This window comes from Lichenostomus cassidix, chromosome 4A, assembly GCF_008360975.1.
Source record: "Lichenostomus cassidix isolate B80296 chromosome 4A, HeHo_3.0, whole genome shotgun sequence".
NCBI classification, from domain to species: Eukaryota; Metazoa; Chordata; class Aves; order Passeriformes; family Meliphagidae; genus Lichenostomus; species Lichenostomus cassidix.
In genome coordinates this window covers 11,960,134-11,982,806 of record NC_139485.1, presented here as the reverse complement: position 1 = coordinate 11,982,806, position 22,673 = coordinate 11,960,134, and the positions used below count along the sequence as shown (strand labels likewise).

Here is a 22,673-nt window from a genome sequence, read left to right as displayed (position 1 = left end):
GGACCATGAACATACTAGAAGTCACATGTGGAAACTAAAGTAAGTACTAGACATGAGGCTGTCATTTAGAGGGAGGCTGAGCACTGAAAACATAGTTTGCTTAGATCCTGTATCCAAAGATGGTCACAGGAGGAGTGGCACTATTGGTGTGCTTTGAGAACAGTGCAAATGTCCAGCCAAAGAACTGCCACCTCAGACAGACATGGCACCCTGTATTTCCGTTGCCTAGGTCAAGCCTTCCAGCATCCATCAGGAAAAATGTGAGGAAAAATCTTTTGCAAAATGCTAGAAAATCTTGGTTGGGAAGCGACTGCAGCCTGGAAGCAGGGAAGAGAGGATGTCTTTATTGAACAATGTGTGTTTGCTCTTAAAATCCTGTAAAATCTCTGAAGCTCAAGCTTGCTTGATTTGCTGTGTTTGCCATACGTAATATTTCAGTGAGAAGTTTCAATTCAGTGTGGCTGAGTTGATGCAGGAGTTCCTTTTTAGGCGATAGGGATCCACTTGCGCATGTGTGATGTACTGGTTTGCTTTTTAGGTTGTTTTTTAGGGAGGGGGGTGGTTTGTGAGCTTCTTTTTAATTGGTGTAGTCCAGACCTCTGGGCAGTGCATACATCCATCTCTAGGGCAGTGCTCAGGTCCTAATTTGTCATATGATTGAAGCACAGACTTGTCTCTTTTGCTGAAACATAGTCTCTAAGCTGGAGCATTGATAATAAAATATTTTGTAATTCTCTGTTCACCTCTAATGCAACACCACAGGTACCCCAGACACTATCTGTGTCTGCTGCTGGAATGGAGCTCCTTATTGTGCCCCCTAAGTATAAAATTTGTATAAATGGATCCTTTTAGTTTGTTTTCTCCGGGTTCCCGTGTGTGCAAATTGCTGCCCCTGGACAGATGATTTACCTGAATTTGTGCTTGTGATGCTTTTGCAGTTGTGCACCTCTTGCCTGCTAAGCTGTGCAGTGCGTGTTGTTCTTTTAAAAGGTGTGCATCCTCCCCTTTTTCCGTGCCATCTTCCAGGAAGGATTGTCTACCCAGAGCGATGTTATCGTCTCCCATTTTAAATGGTGTCAGCAGATAGTTGTTTTTTCTCTTCTCCCGTTCTGATGCTAAGCACTCACCATGGGAATGAGTCGTCTTGTATTACTCACATGGAGCAAATCTGTGGCTTGGCCTCCAAATTATACGGCCCTGCTGAGCGAGGGTGAGGGCCTCGGGAGCACAAGTAAAGGTGCCAGGATCTGTTTGCCTGGGGTTTTTTTCTGTAAAAGCACATAGGCCGATAGCAAGCTGAAAAAGCGGTGGCCTTCTGAGCCGGGTATTTTATGTCTGAGGGCTTCTGAATGCATAAAATCAGAGAGAATGTGTCTGTGTAATCCGATCTGCTCTTGAAAGCCTTGTGGAGGGCTGCATGCTGCAGACATAAGCTGTGTCAATAAGAACTCTATTCACCCTCGGAAAACAGCCTCGTGATCGGGTTTGATTGGCAGCCTTCCTAAGGGAGGGCTTTTTTTTGAGAAAGAGCTCTGCTTTTTTGGCGGTACTTCTGACTGCCTTTTCGGACTCCCACTTATTGTTCTTTCCTTGGTGCGATAAACTTGGATATTTTTGCTGGGAGCTTGCTGGGGCAGAGGGAGGATTTCATCCAGCACCGTAACAGGAGTGTGGGGTGAGTTTCCTTCCTCGCAGTGCAGCCCCTCTGTCAAAGCTGTATTTATTTTTGAGCATGAAAGTGAGGGATTTAAAAGGATGTGAGGTAGGACTGGAGGTCGCTGTGTGCAGGAGAGCGTTCCCTACTCTTGTGCGTGCTCAGGGTACTGTCTTGCAGAACACTGGCACGAAACACCCATCCTTGTAAAAGTCTTGGACGGTAATGCACGAAATGTGTGGTTGTGCATGTTTATGTGCTTTTTTCCCCTTGGTTCTGCAGATGTCTGTGTTACCCAGAAGTGTTGTTGGGTGGAATTCTGCTTTTGGTAATGCTGCCATAAATCTGCTGTGAAGGCAGTGTTGTACTAATGGCTGTAATTTGCTGGTTGCTATTATTTATATTAAAAAAAAATTTAAAAAATCACGCAAGGCAAAAATCTAATTCTGCTTTATGAAGTATTCTACACCTGGCATGCAATCTTTTAAAATCTTGTAGGAAAAATCTGCTTGAGCTGATAAAAATGATACTTACGAGATTTGCTGAAAGCAGAATTTTAGTCGGAGTGCCAGGTTCTGAGCTGCTGTTCAGTGTGTAGCATTTGTGTAAATGGCATTCTCTGCTGCATTATGTGTTTGATAATTCAGCGTTTGCTCTGCTGAGGTCTTAAAGCCGTTCTCTTTGGCACTGAGTTACTGGCTTTAATGAAAGAGATGATGGACTTTCAGTTTTGCATGTTCCATTTTTTCATCCAAGTCCTTTGGTCTATCTGTCACTTTTTTTAAAGCTTCATGTCCTTCATCAAGTAATGATTTGAAAATTAGCTCATCTGTATGTCTTTCTGGGTTATTCCTGTAGCTGCAAATGAAAGCTTGAAAATATAATTAGAATGTAATATGCACGAGCTCAGAAAAAAAAAACCAACCTAACAAAAAATGAAGTAATGCAAAGCTATTATTTAAGAGAAATGCAATTATGTTTTGAGCCAATTGAGGCTTGACTTAATTTCTCAGGGTTTGCTGGTGATGATGTAGTAAACCCAAAATTAACTCCTGAAATATGCCTGTCCTGAGCCAGGAATTTGGCTGGTGAAAATGGAGAGAGCCATCAAAAGAAGGGGAATCCCCTAGTAGGGCAGCCTCTGTCCCTGCGCGGTTTGCAAATGGATGCAGCATTTGGGTTGATTCCTGCAGCTCCATTTTCCTGTCTCTTCCCAGCTGAATCCCCTTCAATAAAGACCTGATCTTGGCTACAACAGCTTTCATAACAAACTGTCTGCTCTAGGTGGGATTGGCCCCTGTGCAAACAGTGTGCAGACCTTGGCGGCCATGGACAGGGAGAGCGTGGGCAGGAAGCACTGGCTGCTGCTCCTCGTACTGTGGGGAGGCCGCAGCTGGGTGATTTGTTTTTACTTCCTGTTCCCAATCTGTTTGGGTCAAAAGTAGCGGTGTTTTTCCATATTAAGATGTTTGGCTTCATTCTGCTAGGCAGCAGTAAATTTCACACTGCACACAACGTGTTTCTTATATTTCAGAGACTCTTTATTGCTGCCTTTGACTTTTAATTTGGATGGTGAAACCTTTATTAGTGCCTTCTTTGTTGCACGACCTGCTTTTCAAGGAAAACAGAAAGCTTTTTCTTTTTTTCTCCTTCTGTTTTGGAAAGAGCCTTTGAAATATCTCGCAGGTCTGTTGCTGAGCAGAAGGAGGGAGCCGGCAGGTCTGTCTGCCATTCCTGGCTCCTCAGCAGACTCACAGGGAAACAGGGACACCTCAGCCTGCTTCTCTGCTCCCAGAGTTAATTGGGATGCTGGGACTCTAATTCATTATTGCTTGTGAAATGTTTGGTAATGTTTTGGTGGAAGGTTCTGGGCCTGTGTGGTGGTGGGGTGTGATTGTGCAATGCAGGGCTGTGATGCTGGGAGGAGCCCGTGTGGGTTGATGGACCAGTTGTTGAAGTGGTCCTAAAGGTTGGAATGAACTGCCAAACATCCCCATGTCACTGATGGGAAATCCTGCCCTGTAAAGGACAAGCTCTCAGCCATGGCTGGCTGCCGAGCTGCTGCTGGGAGTTGTTCTCCAGAACACTGGGTTAGTCTACAGCATGCAAATTGTTACTGCAGGCCATGGGGTGCAAAACTGATGGGGAAGATAGAATCGGGCTCTTTGGGCTCTTCCCTTGTTGAGCAGCAAAGGTTTCTCTCCCCAGAATCTGGTCAAAACTGCTAATCAATGCTGGTCAGTCTTCTTAAGTTACACAGCTGTAGGATGTCCTAGTCTGCAGCCAGCAAGTCAGGATGGATAAATCTTTTTATAGCCATACCAGGTATCAGTGGGCTCCTTTCAAATATAGTCTGAACATTTTTATATAAATAGTAATAAGCAGTGCTGGCCCAGGGGGGCTTGTATTGCATTTGCAGATACATTTCAGTGAAGTTATTTTTGAAGTACAGAAAAGAAACAGTAACATGGAGCCATCCACAGGATGGTGGTTTATTCTCCTCTCTCTTAAGCCTCCAGATGCTGGTGTTGTATCTGAGTGAGGAAGTCAGAGTGCAGAGGTGTTTTGTGAAGCCTCCATGCCCTTGGACAGACAGACTGCCTGGGTTTTGGCACTGGCATCTCCACCTTGCATTTGCACTTGACTTCTGGTGTCACAAACACACACCTCCATTCCGTGTACTCTGCTTGTTCCTCAGACCAAGTCCATCGCTGATGAATTTGGCTTGACTAATTACTCAGTGAAGCACTTGGTGTGACAACCTCAGTGCCCTTCGTTAAGCAGATCCTTGGTAACGAGCTAACGTTGGCAGTGTCCCAAGTGCCCAGGCGTGGTCTGGCTAATGAAGCAGCACCTTTCACATGGTGCCTGAGGAAGCTGCACTTCAGGTCATGTAAATAAGGCAAACCAGAGTGGGCTGCTCTCCTGCAGGATGAACAGTGAGCACCTTCCCTCCTGCATCTCCGCAGTGAGGCTACACGTCCCCTGTTGCCTCTGGGTGCAACCAGCTCTCCACCTTGCTCAGAAGTGCAGGCTGGTGGTCCCCACTCCTCATTCTTGCACTGCACACACCCTTGGACCAGTCTGCCCAGCGTACCTCTCTTGGGAGGCTCTTACATGGGGTTGACCACCTTCATCATGATTTTCAGGGTCTGCAGAGCAGTGGGTTTGAGTGATCCACATTTCTTCTGAGACAGTGGAGATGAATATGGCATGTAGGGCAGATTCTGCATGAGGTTTTATGAACCTTGCTGAAGGGAGAGACCTGCTGGGTTGGGGACTTTCCAGCTCTGGTGACTGTGTTGTAATATGACTCATTCAGTAGCTGATGCTCAGATACCAAGGTTGGAATGAGAATGCTGCTGCCAAATGCCAGATTCATTCTGTGCCCTGTGTTAGATGGAAGGTTATCCTTCTGACAAGACCTTGAGATCTATTCATAAGGTATAGGGAAGCTTATGATGTGTTTAATAATAGATTTATTTTCTGTGCAGTGCTACCCATCTTGTTTTTCTAGAGATACCTGGATTTCTAAGTTCAGCCCAGCTGTAGAGACTGTGGTAGATGCCCCTAGTTGGGTGGTAACACCATTTTGTATGCCAGCTTACATGAAAGTTTTCCCCTGGGTCTTGGAGCATCTTGTGGGGGAAAATGTGTGTATTTGGGAAGATCGTCGAAACCTCTTGACAAAGGGGCATTGCCAAGGCAGAGCCATTGGCTGCTTGAGGTCCCAGTCTGTGCTGAGTGCTCTTTCCTCCATGGGTGCCACGACGAGCTCAGCCTGCTCTTTCATGCACTTCACATGTTTCTTGGCACTGAAAGGTGTGTTCTCTCTCCTCACTTCTGCTGTCCTCTTTCCTCTGCTTTGTCAGCCTCATGAATGCTTGTCCTGGCTGAGGGAGAGGGCAGGAATGATGCCTGGGCCGATGCAGCCTGTGCTTGGGTCAGCTGGAAAAGGTGAAAGTGGAGCTGGAGGATGCCCAGCGCTGCAGGAGAGTGTCTGCTTGGGTGAGGATGAGTCAGTCGCTGGTGGCCTTTCGCAAGGTGCTGGGGTTTTTTAGTTCAATAAACCAGTCTAATAATTATGTACTGATTTAATTAGAGTAATGCTTAGAGCGTCCATTGCATAAGGCTGTGAGCAAAGGCAGGTGCCTTTCAGCAGTAGTAATTCCCTTTTTGAAACAAAAGGGCTGGACAGTTGAGTTGGATTGATCCCATGCAGCGGCAATTCACTGCATACTACATTTCAGATAACTGCCCACTGATTCCGGTTTTGTACATGTGGGGATGTGTTGGCTTTACTTCCCAATGTAGGGACCAGGAGAGCAAGTGGGGAATGCCACAGTCCAGCCAAGCACGCCAGATTTGGGACTGACTGGCAGTGATTTGCAGGCTTTTTGTCGTGGATTTCCCTTTCTCTCAGTGAAATGTAGATTCAAACACTTGTGAGACGCTTTTTTAGCTCAATCATTCGTGATGTTCAGTAGCAAACACGTGACTGGTAACTGCTTGTCTGATGGCTTTCTTTTGAGCATCTTCAGATATTTCTCTGTCAGTGTCATGATGACTGGGGAGAGAGATTTTACAGTTGAACTGAAAAATTTCAAAAGGAGTTTTTTCTCATGAAAGTAAATCTGTATCTGACTTTGCAGCTCTCAGTGTGCTCCCTCTTCAATTTGCTGGTGCTGGATGTAAAACCATTAAATTCCTAGTGGGGTGGTGCAGAGCAGTGTCTTCAGTTTGAGTCTGAGCGTTAGTGAGGAGCAACTAGATTTCGAGCCAAGTTTTGGTCACCAGCAACAGATACTTTTTGTTGGTCCCATGTGCCTGTGACATGTGTTGGTGCTGTGGTGTGTTCCAGGCTGGTGAGTGTCAGCTCCCTCTCCCTCTGCAGAGCCTGGGGCTGAATGCCACTTGTTCCATCTGCAGGAGTGACACTACTGCAGCACAAGTGAGATTTTCCCCTTGCCTGTTGGTAGGCAAAGAACCCATTAGGATTGCAGAAACTTGTTCACAGACTTATGCAGCAATTGTAAGCATCCCATCTTCCTATTTTTTTAGGTTAAACAAACACTACAAATACTTTTTTATGAGACTCCTAATACAAGAAAACTGTTGAGGGGCAGAAGTCCACTGTGGTGATTATTGTCCAAATATAATAACTTTGTGATAGGCAGAAAATGAGGCTGACTACAAATGGGAGTGATTCCAGGAGGAAGGTAAAAAACCTTAATATTCTGAATGATAGAAGAATGAATTTAAATTCATTTAATGTCAGTAATCTTTGTATTATTAACCATAATCTGCTTCTGAGAAGCATACAGACATGGCTTTTTTTCCCCAGCTCTCTGTAGAACTGCATTAATAAGAACAGAGTGTTTCTCCTGACCTCTGCCTTTAGACTTTGAGCTCCCAAGGGCACGCATTTTTCTTCTGTGTTTTTGGACAGCATCTGCAGGTAGTGAAAGCTGCCACAAATAAATAGCAAAGCTGGGAGCATGTTACAGTAGTCCCAGATCATTTAGCAAGGGGCTAATCCTGCATGATGCTTACAGGAGAGTGAAACAAGGGCTGCAATCTGATATCCTTGCGTGGGTGGTTTTAGGATGGTCTTGAACCTGTGTGTTGCCAAAAGATTCTCAGCAGGGTGATTTCAGGAGGAAAACTGAAAGGGTACAAGAGGGTGCAGGCTGCTGTAATTCTGGATGGTTTACCAGAGGGGAGATACAAATGCAATAGTATTGATGAATTTGATGCAGTATTGTTAGCTGGATTGTGGAGATGAGAGGCAAGACTTGCTTTAGGAATGCTGTTTGTGGGGAGAGAGTGCTGTGGCACATCTGACATCTTTGGGTGGGAGGTTATCACAATCGACCTCATGCATTTCCCTCTTCTGAAGGAGAGAGCTGGTGCACATGAGCTTAGGTTTCTGCAGGAATGTGATGTTGCTCATACTGGAGATCCAGGCAACCAAAATGAGAGAGAGAGAGAGAGAATTAAAGCTTGAGATCTGCTTGCTTATGACCTGAATCCCCTAATCACTGCCCTGTGTAAGTGAAGGTCTTAGGCTGGGTTGAGTAGAGGACATCTCCACCCAAGAAAAAGTACATACACCCTCCACCTCCTAGAATTAGAGTTTACTCCTGATGAAATACAGTTTTAAGAACCTTAAACCTTGCCTTAAACCAGACCTGCTGTTTGTGACATTGCTTCCTCTGTGGCTGGCATGCAGTTAAGGCATGGTGAAGAGAGGTGTGTGCTTCCTGAGCTCCCTGTCCTCAGGACACCTGCCCTGGGTGCCAGGAAGCCTATCCTGGTTAGTCCGTGCCTTTTGGAACTGGTCCTTCATCTGATGGCTTGGATTAGAGCCTTAATTGTATTTAAGTGTTGTGATGCTGCTTACTTACTGGAAGTACCATTGAGGCAGTTCATGCAACAGTGTGGCCACTTTCACTGACCCTGTAATTTCCTTTTGACTGTGGCTGTTTTTCCTAGGGTGTCCCACTAATGCCAAGCCAGTGGTAATCCCGTGCATTTTAGCATCATGTTCAGTTTATTCCAGGTTGTAAGACTGCAGCCAGTGATGTAAGACTTGCTGGTATTTTTTTCAAGTAGGTAGCTAAACTGAAAAATCAAAAAAAAAAAAAAGGAATTTATTCCATTTTGAGTGGCTTCATCAAAGAAAAATGAAAAAATTGTCAGCACATTTTTGGCATGGAGGTGAAGGGAAGAGCATATTTTTATGGAAAGATACGTAATTTGTTTATTTATTAGATGAGAGGTAGCAACATTTCAGCTGAGGGATGGAGAAAAAAGAAAAGGAAAAACAAGGAGGGAAGAAGTCTAATGCTCTTTGCCTTTTGTAAAGAAATGCTTCAGTTTTTTCTTTTGAAGCAGTCTGGAAATTCAGGTTAGTCACTGTAAAGCTGAATAAATAATTTCTCTGAAAAGCACTGCCTAGCTTGCACACATAGCAGGTAGAAAGGCAGATTAAAATATTTCATGAAAGGGCTTTAAAAGCACCTCTGGCTCAAATCCGTGGCCCTGTAAACTGAGGGAGAACCTCTGATTTTTCTGTTACCTGAAGATCTGGCTTTTGGTTTTCATCTTTTTTTCTCTCCCTCCCCTCCTCCTCCTCCCATGATATGAAAGGTGTGTTTGTATGGAGGATTTCTTGCAGCACATATTCAAGGACTGTTTCAGAGCTCAGACAGTTTGAGCCAAAGGCTTTTCCTAGCCTTGCTGGAGTTTTGCTTTTACAGCTCCTGTGAACTGGGAGGGTATTGGTTCAGCATCATGTCAGATACAGATAATTGGGGTTTTGAACATCCTCCCCAAACACTTAACAAAGCACTGTGCAAATGTTTTCAAGAGCTAACAAAAACCTGTGTTCTTGCGTGAAGGTTGAATCCACAGCTAGCTGCCTTCTTGGAATAAGCAGATAACAAAATTAGTTACTAGTACCTTATTCGTGGTTTGATATTCCCACTGCTGCTACTAATGTGTGACTGGGGTCAAGGTTTTTGTGTCAGAAGGTGGAGTGCAGGAGCCAGACCCTGCTCAGTCTTGATACCCTGTTTCTATGGTGTGTTTGGGCAAGATAGGACAAGTTGTTGTCCATGCATCTCTAGCCTGTGCCTCCTGCATGTTAGCCACATGGGGTGGGGACAGCAGGGAACAGGCCACATGTGGCAAACTAGAGGAGCCGTAAGCCAGCTCGCTGTCTGACTGTACCACTGCAGCAGATCACTGGGCTGTGCCTGGTAAGGCACTGTTGGAGGGTGATAGGGTATCTGGTTGAAGTTCTTTGTGTTCATTTGGTGTCCTGACTTGTGTTTCTGATAAAGGATGAATAAGTATTCAAGGCCAGGTTGGATGGGACTTTGAGCAACCTGATTTAGTGGGAGGTATTCCTGCCCATGACACAGGTATTGGAAAGAAATGATTTTTAAGGTTGGTTTCATCCCCCACTCTTCTATTCTAACCTTCAGATGAAGCTGGATATACTGGGTTTGGCCATGGTTTCAGTGTGAGGCCAGAGCTGCTTCTGAGGAAATGTTGGGGACTGTTGATTCAAGGTTCATGTCCTGTTGGGTGAGCTTTAGGGTGAGGGTTCAGCTTTCAGAAAACACTGTGTGTTTTGTTTGCTTTTTGGCTTCTGAACATATGTGGTTTTAAAGAACAACCAGTTCTGAGGGAGCCCCCTGTCAATAATTGTTGGTATTTATGCAGAGTGATCAAAAGAGTCTCTGCAGGCTGAAGGGGAGACTGAGCATAGACAGGCCCACTTTGGAGTCCCTGTGTGTTCGCTGTGCCCTTAAGGTATAGGATTAAGCTTGCAGAAGAGGAACGAGGTCAGGTCTAGACCAAGAAGTAGACTCTGGAATCCAGCCAAGAGTGTAAGTAAGGTTTTTCCTGTAACAGCATCCTAGATGTGGCAGTTGTGTTGACTTAGCTGAAATGAGGCTGACATCTGTAGGTCAGGCCTGATTAAAAGGGAAGGAGGGTGGAGAATAGCTCTGCGGAGTAAAGAGGATTTAAAGATAACAGTGTGGGGACATGCATGGTCCTTACTTGCAGAATTTGGGCTGGCCTTGGGAATCTTGCTGTGCCTGGGAGCAGGGACCTCCCAGTCCCCTGAGTTCTCTGTGAGCCTCAGGACACTGTGGCTGCTGCTCCAGTTCATGGATATCTTCTGACTGATCCCTTCCCCCCTGAGTCTGACTTTTTGGATAGAAGTCTGACTTAAGCTTTCCTCTTCTGCTGTTCAAGGGAAGCCTCCCACACAAACCTTTGGCTTGGTGTAAAACCCTACTGTGAAGACAACACCCACCCCTCACTTTGTTGTGTTGGAGGGTTAAGTGTCTGGGTCTCCTGCTTGGTGCAGATGAAAGGTGCTGTATTGCTGAGCTGTGCTATGTGCTGGAGCATTATGTGCTGGAAGCTGCTTCAGAAAATGTTTCTGTGCTCCTTTTGACCTCCATTGTGTCTTCCTGCCCAAATTCAGTTGTGCTGGTGGCTGAGGATGTTGGAGGCTGTCTCTTTGTTGAGAGGAGGAAAGAGGAGGGTGATGGCACTTCAGAAGCAGTAACCCCTTACTTTAGTAGAACAGCATATTGTGCCCAAAATTGTGCTTCATGATCATTAGCTGCTGCTTACACATTGAGTATGTTGCTCTCAGAAGTGCTCTGACACCAGGGATCTGCATCCTTTGGGATGGGTGAGGTGACACTGCAAACAGAATTATGAACAGAATTATTATATGCTACCTCCAGGGTCAGGAATGTAATTTATCTGTGCTTTTTGCTTGGAAACCTTCAGGAGCTGGTCTGCTGTTCTGATTTTTTTTCCACGATGATTCTTTTGAGTGGAAAATGGCTTATTTGATTAGACGAACACTTCTGTGGTGAAAATCAGAAAGAAAGAGGGTGCTTAGCTTCTTCCTGAAGCAGGAGTTTTAGTTTCCAAATGAAAAACTTTCTTAGCATGATAAAAATAGAGAATTACTTTATGGGGAAAGTTCTTGCTTCCCTCCTGGCTCTGCTGGGCAGCCTTCAGCTGGGAGGAAGTGGGGAAATTACCCTTAGCTCCCTTGGACCACAACCAGTCCTAATGGTTTTCCAGTGAAGTAACTAGAGTTACACCAGGGCTGCGCTTTAGCCCTTTAAATTTAAGGGATAAATGCATCCATATGAAAATTGAATTTTAAATCTTGCCAGGCATGGATTCCCCACTCCCTGTAGGACCTGCAACCTATGTGGCACTGCATCATGAAGCACAGGCCATGTTGAATGGTGAGATTCATCATGTTGGGGTGCTCAGTCCAGCTAAGCAGCATGGATAGCTGTGATCACCACTCACATCAGCCAGTTAATAACTTTTATATTTAGAGAAATAACTGCGTAAGCAGTAGTGCTCTCGCATGGAATTCTGGGCCCGTCTGTCGGGAGACGGGCAACTATTTGACAATTTTGTAGAAAATAAATTATCTTGGCCTTTATTCTAGTCCCTAAATTCATTTTCAACTGTGACAAGAGCCAGGATTTAAGCCTGGGTCCCCAAAAGTAAAATGCAGTTAATTAGCCCACTCCATCATGTAGCCTTCTCTGTTAACAAAGGCAGTATGCTCAGCCAGACAGCTCTTGCTCAGAAGTGATGCTCACCTTTTGTAAGGCAGAGTGTGCTTGCTCAGAGCCTGGAGTCCTTGTTTGCATCCCTTTTCAGCAGTGCTTCTTAACCCCTCTGTGCAGCCCCATTGTAGTGCTACCTGTCTCTAGTTGAGTGACTGCTGGCACCAGGATGTGTTTGTTTGAATGATGGTTTGTGTTACTGGCAATGGCTGTGGAGTTTTACCAAGGTCAGAGACTGCTGCAGAGTAAAGGGGAAGAGGGTTTCTACCCCGAGGAGCTTGTAGCCCTCAGGGTCAATATTCAGGGTGATGTGACATGAGTGTTATTAACTGTAAATTGTGAATGGGGTTCAAGCAGTGTTTGGGGGCAAAAGTGAGACAGTTAAAACAGCTTCATTTCTGAGTGGGAAGAAGGATGTGTGAACTGTTGTCTGGAGTCCTGGGTTGCTGTTCCCACCAAACCAGGTCTCATCACTGGCTGGAAGCTTGTTTGCATCAGACACTGATAACCAGGAGCTCAGCACCAAATGCTGCTGTGGTGGATTAGGTGTGAGGAAATAAATGAGCAAGAAAGATGGGTGGCTGTCACTGGGGAACTCTGCTGCACTGCTCCCAGCAGATCAGGGGACATGTTGGACATTTTTTGCTCACCATCACCCCACTGATTTGGGTTTAGAGGCAAGATAGGGTGCTGCATGCAGGGCAGGCAGTTGTCACATTTTTCTACTTGGTGAGCTCAGGTAGGTCACTTAACTCTGTTCTTCTGCAAAGACGTAGCTTGGGTTAAATGCCAAGAAACTTTGAGGTTTTCAGTGTCATGATGTGCAGTTTCAAAATACTATTTTTCTTCTCTGTGCAAATATCTAAATTTCATTGTACCTGCAGTGTCATAGGATTTATAGGGACAGTCCTTAGTCTAGGTATAACTATTGGCTGTAGTCTGTAAGAGTGTGTCTGCAGTTTAAAAAACATAGGGCCTTATTTTCAGATCCTGTCATCTATTTAAACCCAGGCTTGTAAAGTACTTGGCTGCATCCTGAAGACTGCACTTGCTGATATTGTAATCCAGAGCCTGTGTGTGCAGGCAGTGCCATGTGGTTGAATGCAATCCTTGCACAAAAAATCATCTGTATGTAGATACTAGAATGTGAACAGTGATGTCTGTGTGAGTGGATAGCAGGTCACGACCCCCTGAAAATAGAAACATATTGATGTTGTTAGCAAAAGCTGTGGAGCATGTTTTCCTTGAAAATTGTTATTCAATACTGTCCTTGCTGTCTTTTGAATTAAACATACTGTAAGAGTTGGTTTGCTGGAATTTTGACTGTTCTGGAGCACTGGATATTGGGTAGTCATTATCAACAGCCAGAGAAGGTAGCATGACCTACTGAACAGACAGCAAGATGCATAGACACTAGCAGCAGGGAAATCTAAGACAACACATGGAAAAATATGTACAAGGTAAAACTTGCGCAGCCAGCCCTTATGCAGCAAATAAAGCAAGGTCTTACTGACCTTGGCAGCTGTACAGGGCAGTCTTTGCATAAGAATGACTTGTGCTTAATATGCTAGAGAAATTATTCAGGGACAAATATTCCTGTTTTCTGCGGCGCTGGGGACACTGTCGTCTTCCATCTCCAGTCGCAACACAAACACAAATGCATTGCAGACGAGGTACAAGGAGGACCTGACCTTCCTCAAGAAGGAAAGAACAGACAGTTCTGCTTCCCATGGCCTAGAAAAGATCTGGTACTGTCCTGGCAAAGCTGGATCCAGTGCCTTATAGCAGCCACCTTTGAGACTGGCAGTGGCTGGATAGAAAGGCAGCATGATGGGTGTCTTCCTTAATTAGCCTGTGCGGTTTGTGTCTGCTAATAAGAGATCTGCTAGACCCGGAGATCAGAGCAGTACTTTGCTCTTCCTGTTGTGCTGTGTTGAGGCAAACAGGGGGACTAGACCTGTAGGCTGGTTAAATGTTAGGAGATACTGAGCCAGTCAGGCATTTCTTGTGGCCCAGTGCTTGTGTGCAGCTCTTGGACAGGCCAAACCCAGCTCACCCTCTGTTTGGAGTGAGGAGGAATTACAGGGGAGCCTATACCTGGTGGCTCCCTGCTTCAGAGCCCAGTTTCCCTCCAGCCAAGGTGGGAGTGGGACAGATGGATGCTGAGCTGGCTGGAGTCTCTGCTCCCCACGTCCTGGGGCCAGGCCAGTCCCCGTGCCACCACCATGGCCAGGTCTGCGCCTGCGCATCACCACCGGTGGGGTTGCTTACTAAACCTTGCTGCTTACTCATTCCTGCTGTTTCTCATGTTTTTTTTTCCTTTCTCTTCCTCTTCCACTGGATAGATCAGCCCCACAAATGTCCATGTTCAAGAGCAAAGCTGTCTTGAATGTTTAGCAGAGCAGGGTCTCCAAGGTCTCTCTATCAGGAGAGGGCCAGAGACGGTGTTTGTTGATATTGATCATGGGAAATGTAATTAATGCGGGTATAAAGTGTTAAATGTTAAATTAAAATGTGAGATTTAAAGGCAGTCAATAGATCAATTCTGAGGCTGGGATGAAATGCTCAGACTTTCAAACAATAATCAGATTTCCGATAAAATCTCACTGTGTGTAATTAAAGGGGTTGAAATACTAAATCAGGTGTTAAGGGAGTGATATTTAGATGATGTTGAAAGAACAAAGATCCAGACAAAAAGAGCCCTCCTGTCTGCAGGCAGAGCTCTGGCTGGGCAGAAATGGTGTGAGGCTTGGGGGATGTGCTGATCTAGCAATTAAAAGTGCCAAAAGAGGAGAATGATGGGAAAACTGCACAAATATACAGTGCTGAACATCTACCTGGATGTGGACGAGACCATTTGGACCTAATAGCTCCCTTGTAGTCTGATAATACTTCCAAGACCTTGGTCCATCCACATGCACAGATGTCTACATCTCATGTGGTCTTGGTGAGCCTTCTAGAGGAGTGAGACAACATGCTAGAACGAACCGCAGCAGGAAGTACTGCCATACCAACCACTTCCCAAGTGTTAAAAATACTCATTACCAACTGTCACCACATTTCAGTGGTTATCCCAGCTAGTCAACAAGAGCAAAGGCATGCAATTGATATTTTGTTAAGAGTAACAGTTTAAGAAGAGGGGCAAGGCTCAGTGCTACTGAGAGTGGGATGTATGGGGTGTGCTAGGGCACGTGGTATTTCCAGGACATTTCTTTGAAGTTTATATTTTGCTCTGTAATCCATAAAAAAATGAGCAGGAAAGAGTCCAGAGTAGCCAACTCCCTAGTTTAACTGGCCTATGAGTAATGATACCAAACAAGTTCTGCTTTAGGATCAGCATCAGGCTTTGTTCTTCCAGTCAGCTTAATTTTCTGATGCTGCGAGCTGTGCAGGAGGCTGTAGGAAACATCCAATCCCTGAATATGTATCTTTGCTTTCATCCCTAAAGGGATAATTCAGAATATGGGACAGACATAGTATTTACTGTGGGCACTGCACCTGTCAGGGTAACATTACTATGGGATGGAGGCTAAAAAACACTTCTGTGCTAGATAAAATGAATAAACTGGCTCATTAGCTCTAGGCACTTACTTGCTAACCTTGTCCTGTACCTGTGATGTGATTATCTGTGAAGATGTAGCTGTAAGGCTCTCTAGAGCCTTGAAAGACGCATGTTTTAAGAGTATGTTCTCATTTTGTTTTATAATCCTGGTGCAGCCTCTGCTGTGCAGTAGCAGAGGCTGAGATGCTGATTAGGTCCGTGGATGTGATGTAACCCCACCCAGCTGGTCATCAGTGCCTTGGAAGTACTTTGTGGTTGTTATTGCTTAACTGCAAGCCCTGCCTTAGCCATAGGTTGAGCCAGGCTCCTTGCAGAGCAGAGGGTGAAGATTGAGCAGGGCGGTTTCAGCAGTGGAGAACTCTTTTGAGCTTTTAAATAAAGGTTTCTTAAATTTCCACCGTGGTGTGGCTGGGCAGAGGTAACCTGATCTTTGGAAAAGTGCCTTTGTGCTGTAGTTTACAGAAGGGCTTCTTGATTAACAAAGCCTGAATGCAGGTTAGTTAAACTGTATCCATTGTATTCAAGGTCACTGTTAATTTTTTTAATTGTAAGCTTTCTCCCAAGTCTAGGGTTGGAAATGAGACTTGCTGTGTCGAGCTTCCAGAAAGGTTTGGAAATTGTGGCATTTCATCCTGCAATTACTCTGTGTCACTTTGCCCCTGCGCTTTATCTAAGAGAAAAGAAGGCTTTGTAAACTGCTATACATAGATTTTAAGTTCTCATTGCTGATACTAGAAGTCCAAAAAGCATGTGTCTCTGAGAAGAGACTGATGCTCAGTCTGCAGCATATCATAAAGCCAGCCAGGGGAAGGGCAGGGAGATAAGGGCATGACGGTGGCTAGGGACTTATAGGAGGTCTTTCCCCTTCACATGAGTCATGGTGGAGCTCTGGAGGTCCTTGCCAAAAGGTGTTGTGGGTACATGAAGCTTTCAAAAGTGCTGGGGAGACTGACCAAGCACTAAGCAAGGAGTTGGATAGGGAACAGTGAGCAGGCAAACCCACGGCATGCTTAGGTAGTCCTCAGAGTTGGAAGGAGTGGGAGGCTGGAGCACCAGGGTGGGATATTGTGCATGTCTGCTGGGCTGTTACTCCTGGGCATGTGTGGGGGCTGCTGGATCATTTTCACTAGCTGTAGCCCAGCTGGAAGGAGGGTCGTTCCTGCACACTCCTGCCTTCTTTGCCCACACCTGCTTGTGGACAGGAGCAGAGGAAGGACCCTCACACAGCACACCACCCTCAAACATGGTGTTTGAGGACTTGGATGCTGGAGGGGAAGTCCAGCCTCTCATGACTGCCTGTCAAGGAGCATTTCCTTGCCCTTCCTGAACAATTCCTGTGGTTCTGGTTCCAGTCTGCTGGGTTGTTTCCACCTACATATTCAGCACAAGTAGGAAAACCACAGCACTTGGCAGCACAGGAAGGGTGAAAGAGTGTTTTACGCCTGAATCTTGCACACTTTCCCCCTAAAGAATCTTCCCTTACTCCTTTCCTAGAGAGAATATCAGGAGGGAGAAGAGAGTTGCTAGTCTCTGGTCTTCTCAGATGCCTCAGTGTTCCCTAAACGATACTTCCCTGGGTTAAGAGTGTCCTTGCATATTTTTAAGGTGAAACTCCTTGCAGTCTCATTCCTAGCAGGCAGAGTTGGCTGCTCCTGCACTTGAGCTCTGGTGATCCTGGCAGAGCAGCGTGCGCATGGTGCGTGTGGCGAGTCCCAGTTCTGTTTTTCGTGACCTGAATGCATGGAACAGCTTGTTCTCTGCTGTCTGTTAACCCTTGGAAAGACACTTCCTCTTGTGCTCCTTCATTCTGCTTTGGCTGTGCTCAGCAGGGTCAGCTCTGCACTTCGGGTTTGGGGGCAGAGCCTTCGAGAGAGTTAATTGCTGAGTGATGATGGCTCTCCCCAGCTGAAGGTCTGCTCCCATGAGCTATTTAAGCCTCTGTTTCTTGTATCTCCGTGCCAATCAGATTAGCTGATGCCAGGAAACAGACCACGGCCTGCTTGCTCTTGAATGCACCCTTTTTCCTCCTTACCTGTTTATCCCAGTCAAGCCCCTTTCCGCTCTGCCTCGGTTCTTTAATTTAGCTTTGTTCCTTCCTTTTCATTTTCACAGCCTTACTCTGGCCTATCTCCTCTCCCTGAGGCTGCTTCCCTGGGTTTTGACATCCAGCCTTAACAACAGTCAATCCTGTTCCCTGTTGTAGTCATGACTGCTCTCTTTGCAGCGCCATGTGCCCCTCTGCATTTCCGCATTGATTTGATTCCCTTTCTCTTGATTCCCTCCATGTTTACCCTGTTGTAACCTGGATTCCCTTTAAATTGCAGTAGGGAGTTCCACAGATCAGTGGAGCTGCTGAAGGCACTCATCTTCCCGGGAAAGAAAGGGGAACAGGTTGGGGAGGGGAGAGTGTCTGAGAATTGCCCCACAGTCTTTCTCCAGGGCTGCTGCTTCCCTGCTGTCTGTGTCCCCTTGGGCATCACTCTGCTCTTCTCCCAGCTGGACCCCTCCACTCATTCACTGATTTTTGGCAAGGGATTCATTATTGCAAAAAAAAAAAAAAAAAAAAGCTCTAAACCCCTTCAGGCTCACAGGACCAAGTGTTCCAGCCTGGCCCTCTGTGCCAAAACAGGCCCATCCCCTGCCTCTTGTGAGGCCCCACCTTTATCCTTCTTCTAAAAATAAAACGCAATGACATTCCTTCCTAGTTACTCTGTTCTCTTATTCTGACCTCATTAGACTTTCCCAATAGAAAATTTCATTGAACTCCTCTATTAGTGGTGAAAACAAACAAGACCATTGGACTTCCTCTGGAAAAAATGCATCTATATAACAGTGAATTGCAGGGAGCCAAATTTCCACTGCTGAGTTTGTGCTGTACACATATGTTCCCTCATATGCGTTTAGTAAACAAAGTTGTCTTCGCACTAAGAAGAATTTAAAACAATTTATCCTTTATATCTGATTTTCCTTCCTTGTTAGAAAAAGATTGCTTCTGTAATACCATAAGGAGCAAAGTACTGTTAGCCGGGCTTCCAAGAGCAGCCGCTTTTTTCCAGTCCCCCCTGAGCTAAATATATTTTAAGGCTTATGTATGTGCATGTACATAGGAATGATAGCCAGGTGATGGATTGCTAAGCCACATCATAAATTCAGTTTGTTGGACACCTCTGATTACCTCCTCTGCACTCTGCCCGTAATCATTCTCCTTCAAACATCCTTCTAATGTTCTTAACAGCAGCCAATTAAAACAAAGACTTCACTTGCCATCTATCCCCTCTTCCCTTTGCCATCACCCAAGCTCCTTCTCTTGGTTGGGGGGAAATAAGTGCATTGATGGATAGTGGTTCAGAGTGTGTGCTCAAGGTTTAACGGAATATATCCCTACTTGGGGTTTTTTGCCTTCTTCTTTAAAATTCAGTTTGGACAGATACCCAGCCAGGCAGGGGTGGGTGCTTGTGTGTTTGCATGTGGCTGGGGGCTGTGGACTGGTGGCAGGCAGGACGGGGCACATGGAATGCACTGTTCATCTGTACACCTGCCCACCTTCTTGGGCTTCTGGTTTTGATTCAGAGGTTTCATGATGATTTGGATATTTTCTGAAGTAAAGCATGCCATGGGCCTTAAGGGGGAAATTGGAAATAATTCAGGTCACTAAGACTTCCACGGAGGAGGGGGGAGAAGTTAGAGGCTGTGATGTTACAAATGCAGGAGGGTAATGAGATAATTGAAGATCTGAGGATTTCAGTTGGTGTCAATGACTCAGGCATCTCAGGGAAAATAGAGGATATTCAGTCCCTGAGAAGTTGATTGATCCACCTGGCAGTGAGATGAAGAGTAAGGAATAACAGATTTTGGGGTGCATGGAAGGCAAGAGAGGCCAACACATTAACTCTGAATTGCTTGGGAAGTGCCTCAAGGGTGATTTTAATTTCCCCTTGCCTTTTTTAGGGCTTAGCTGTGTTGGCTTCTCTCTGCATGCACCCCTAAACCCTGTTTCCCACAAGAGCACTGGACAGAGAGTTGAGTGGGTGGTGGTTGGTGCCAAAGTATGCTGCCAAAACTGCCCCTTACACCTTCACCTGAAGGTTTTTGGTTCAGCTGCTCCCCTGCATGTACTACAGCAGAGCCTCCCTTGCATGCTGGGAGGGTGTTTACTGCTGCGCAAGCAGGATTGGAATTGTTGGACGTGCCTTTCATCCTGTTGCAGCCTGCTGGATTAATGGGGCAGATCTCTGTGCGTGTGCATGCTTTCTGCTCTTCCTCCTGTATCCTGCTTTGTACTGTAATGGCTGTGGGGTCTGAAACAGATCTGTTCATCTGGTGCTTGTGCAGCCTTTACCGCAGCAGTTTCTTAATGTCTGATTGCAGTTCCTGTGTTTTATCCGCCAGACATCACTGAGAGATGGAAATGTAACGATCCTGGTTTGCAGAAGGATTAAGTGACTTGTCACTTGTGGCACCTGTGGCTGCAGCAGTATTTGAGCCCCTGTTTCCAGGGTCCCAGTCTGACAGGACTAGAGCATCTTTCCTGTCAAAATGATGACTACCTGTGTGACGATAATGCCTTTGGGGTTTGGGACAAGGCTGGTCTGGGTTTTCACTGGCATATGGAAGTGGAAAATATGCTCTCAGTTGCCACTGTGTTTGGTTTTCCTGCTTTCCTACATGTTCTAAGTTCTTTCTTTTAATTCTGAGAGAAAATATTCTAAATACATTGGATGCTTTTGTTACCAGTCTTTCAGTCTCCTTGTGTCATCACGTATTTGATTTGCAACCTGAGGATGCTTTTAGAGCTGAGAAGTAAGTCAAGGCTTCACTTTTCCTGAATTGTTTGACAAACGTATTTTGAGTACCTTTGTGCACTGTATGCCCTTCCATGTAGCCTGTAAATGATAGGTGTTTTCCTCATTGTGCATGAGTCCTCATTTTTAACACATCATGTAACTCAGATGGACTCAAATATAGGCGCATAAAGACTTTGGAGGCCTGCCCTATGTGAAGGGGAAAATTACTGTCTGGCCCAGAGCGGTGGCTTTGTGATGACTGCATTGTGTTCTGGTGCGCTGTGTTTGTACCAAACTGGTTTGCTGCCAAGTTACTTATGGCTTATCCAAGCGCTCAGTACAAAGAATGTTAAAAGAAAAACTTTTTTTGTTTTCTCTGAATTCTTCCAGCTGAGAAAGAATTCAAACCACAGTCCAAATGCTGTCTCTTCTTTCTGCAGGCCTGTGGTGACCAGGTAGGGCAGTTAACACTGGAGTGCCTTCAACTGTAGTGTGTGTGTAGGAGCATGTGTGTGCTTATGGAAGATATAATATGGGACCTGCATGGAAAGTGCCTTTTTATTGGAGAAAAACCTGTCTCTTTGAGCAGAAGGCTCTGTGATTGAGAAGTCTGGAGTGGGAATTTTCCAGGTACGAGTACCTGTGCCTGGGCAGAGGTACCTATGAAGCACAAGATCTCGGTTGGTCTCCTCTGTGTTTAGAATACATCTGATACCTTCTGAAAGTCCCAAGCTGCCTCTGCAGAACAATGAATGGCTGAGCTGGGCTCCTGGTTTTGTTTTTCTCCTCCCTGATTGAGTATATTGCCTGTCTTGAGGGCTAGGATCATGGTTGGAGCTTAGGAGATACCCATAGGTTGTTCCTGTCAGCAGAATCCCAGGAAGGGCAGTTGGGTAAAACCATTCCCTCCCCTCAGCCGTCCCAAACACACGTGGACACTTATCTGATTGGCAAGGACCTTGGGGGTTTCTTGAACACTGAGTAGGATAATCAGATAGATTGTAGGATACATCTGCTTGATCCTATTTCTTACGATTACGTGGTGGGGAACAAGCCTTAATGAGCCTTGGCCTTTCCTGTCTCCTCTGTAAATTTGTTTGACTCAATTGAGCTCTCTTTGTGTGAGACAGCTCTCTTTGTGCTTGGATGTGGAAGCATCCACCTCTGAAGCTGGCTATGCTTTGAGACGGGGTTTGGATTAGCTGACCTCCAGAGATCCCTGCCAACAATTTTTTTTTCCCTTTTCTTTTGTGTTTGCAGCTGGTGTAATTGTGGTCCTAACCCCTCCCAAGCGGTGCTGGCACCGGAGAGGATTTTAGCACTGTTTCACAGCAAGTGCAGTAGCTGCTTCTGCTCTGCAGAGGAAATGCTCCTTTCGGGTCAGCCACCCTGCTGTAAGGCAGCTCCCTGGCCCTCGGCACTGGGAAGTTGCCTCACGTAGGAGGCCAGAAAGGATTTGCCAGGCAGGCCCTAATAGAAGGGAGCATCCTCTCCATGTATCTCTGACTGATGATGGCCTCAGTCAAGCAAAACTCCCACTTGGCTGCCTGATCACAGCAGAGTATCCCACAGGGGTGGGATGGCAGTGGGTCACCATCAGTCCTAGCAGAGAGCTGGAGTAGGAAAGGGGTCTTGACCTCTAACTGGGTCCAAATAAGCTGATGGCATAAAATCAAAAGCCCAAAAGAGCAGAAATGTGCATGTGTGGTTATTCTAACAACAAATCTATTCAGTGAAAAGGGGAAGTTCCCTTTGAAGCACTGCAATGCATGCTGCCCTGGAACACCCTATGGAAAGGTATTTGTTCTGCCAAGGCACGTGTGTGGGTCCAGCACAGCAGCTTCTGTGACTTTGTTCAAAGACAAACAAATAAACAAAAAAGCTCCTTAAATTGCAATGTTTTTGTAATGCATTTTTGGCTTAGAAATCCCCAGCAGATAGTGAGAAATAACTCCCACCCATTTGCCTGTGAAACAACTTTGCTTTTGAAGAACTAATCCTGTAGGAGTGAAGGGGAGAGGAGCTTTCTGAACTTTGGTGGACAAGAGGTGCTGAAGGTTGAGGAAGAACAAAAACAGACTGAAGATTTCATGTGGCCGAGGGAATAGAAACACCATAGCACACATTGAAGAATGGTACATTTCAAAAACAAAAGGATTTTTCAATATTTCCCTAAACTCAGCATTAATTTTTCCTGTGATTGTTTGCTTCAGGGTGTAAGTGTGGAGAATTGCATGTACACAATGGAGGATAAAGTTCCCGGTATTTATACATTCTTTTTTTCTGCAATGAAGGGCTTCCTTCCCTCACGCTACCTTATTTTGCATATTTTCCTTTTTCTCCCCTCCCAGCCTTGTTTTTTCAGTTGCCCCCCTTTGCTTGTAAGAGAGGTGCTGAGGTTGTGTCAGGACAGCTAAGAGCAGTGGGAATTGCCCAGAGGCCAGTGATGCATGATCCATTTTCCCAAGAACAGCAGCACTGCTGGCCCTGCAGAGCCCCACAGCCATCTCTTGGGATGCCATAAATCCAGAAGCTTTATCAAG

The 22,673-nt window shown here is 45.7% G+C and overlaps 1 protein-coding gene across 9 annotated transcripts in view; it reads left to right on the top strand.

Annotated features, from left to right (window-relative positions):
* MBNL3 (muscleblind like splicing regulator 3) overlaps positions 1-22,673 on the top strand; it is a 93,804-nt gene that overhangs the window by 5,649 nt on the left and 65,482 nt on the right. Inside the window, exon 1 of one of the 9 annotated variants that reach the window (XM_085060550.1) lies at positions 1,654-1,675. The exons of the other annotated variants lie outside the window; for them this stretch is intronic. The gene's annotated coding sequence lies outside the window, so the exon portion shown is untranslated. Of the gene's footprint in view, positions 1-1,653; positions 1,676-22,673 lie in introns of those variants that run through there. 9 annotated transcript variants of the gene reach the window in all.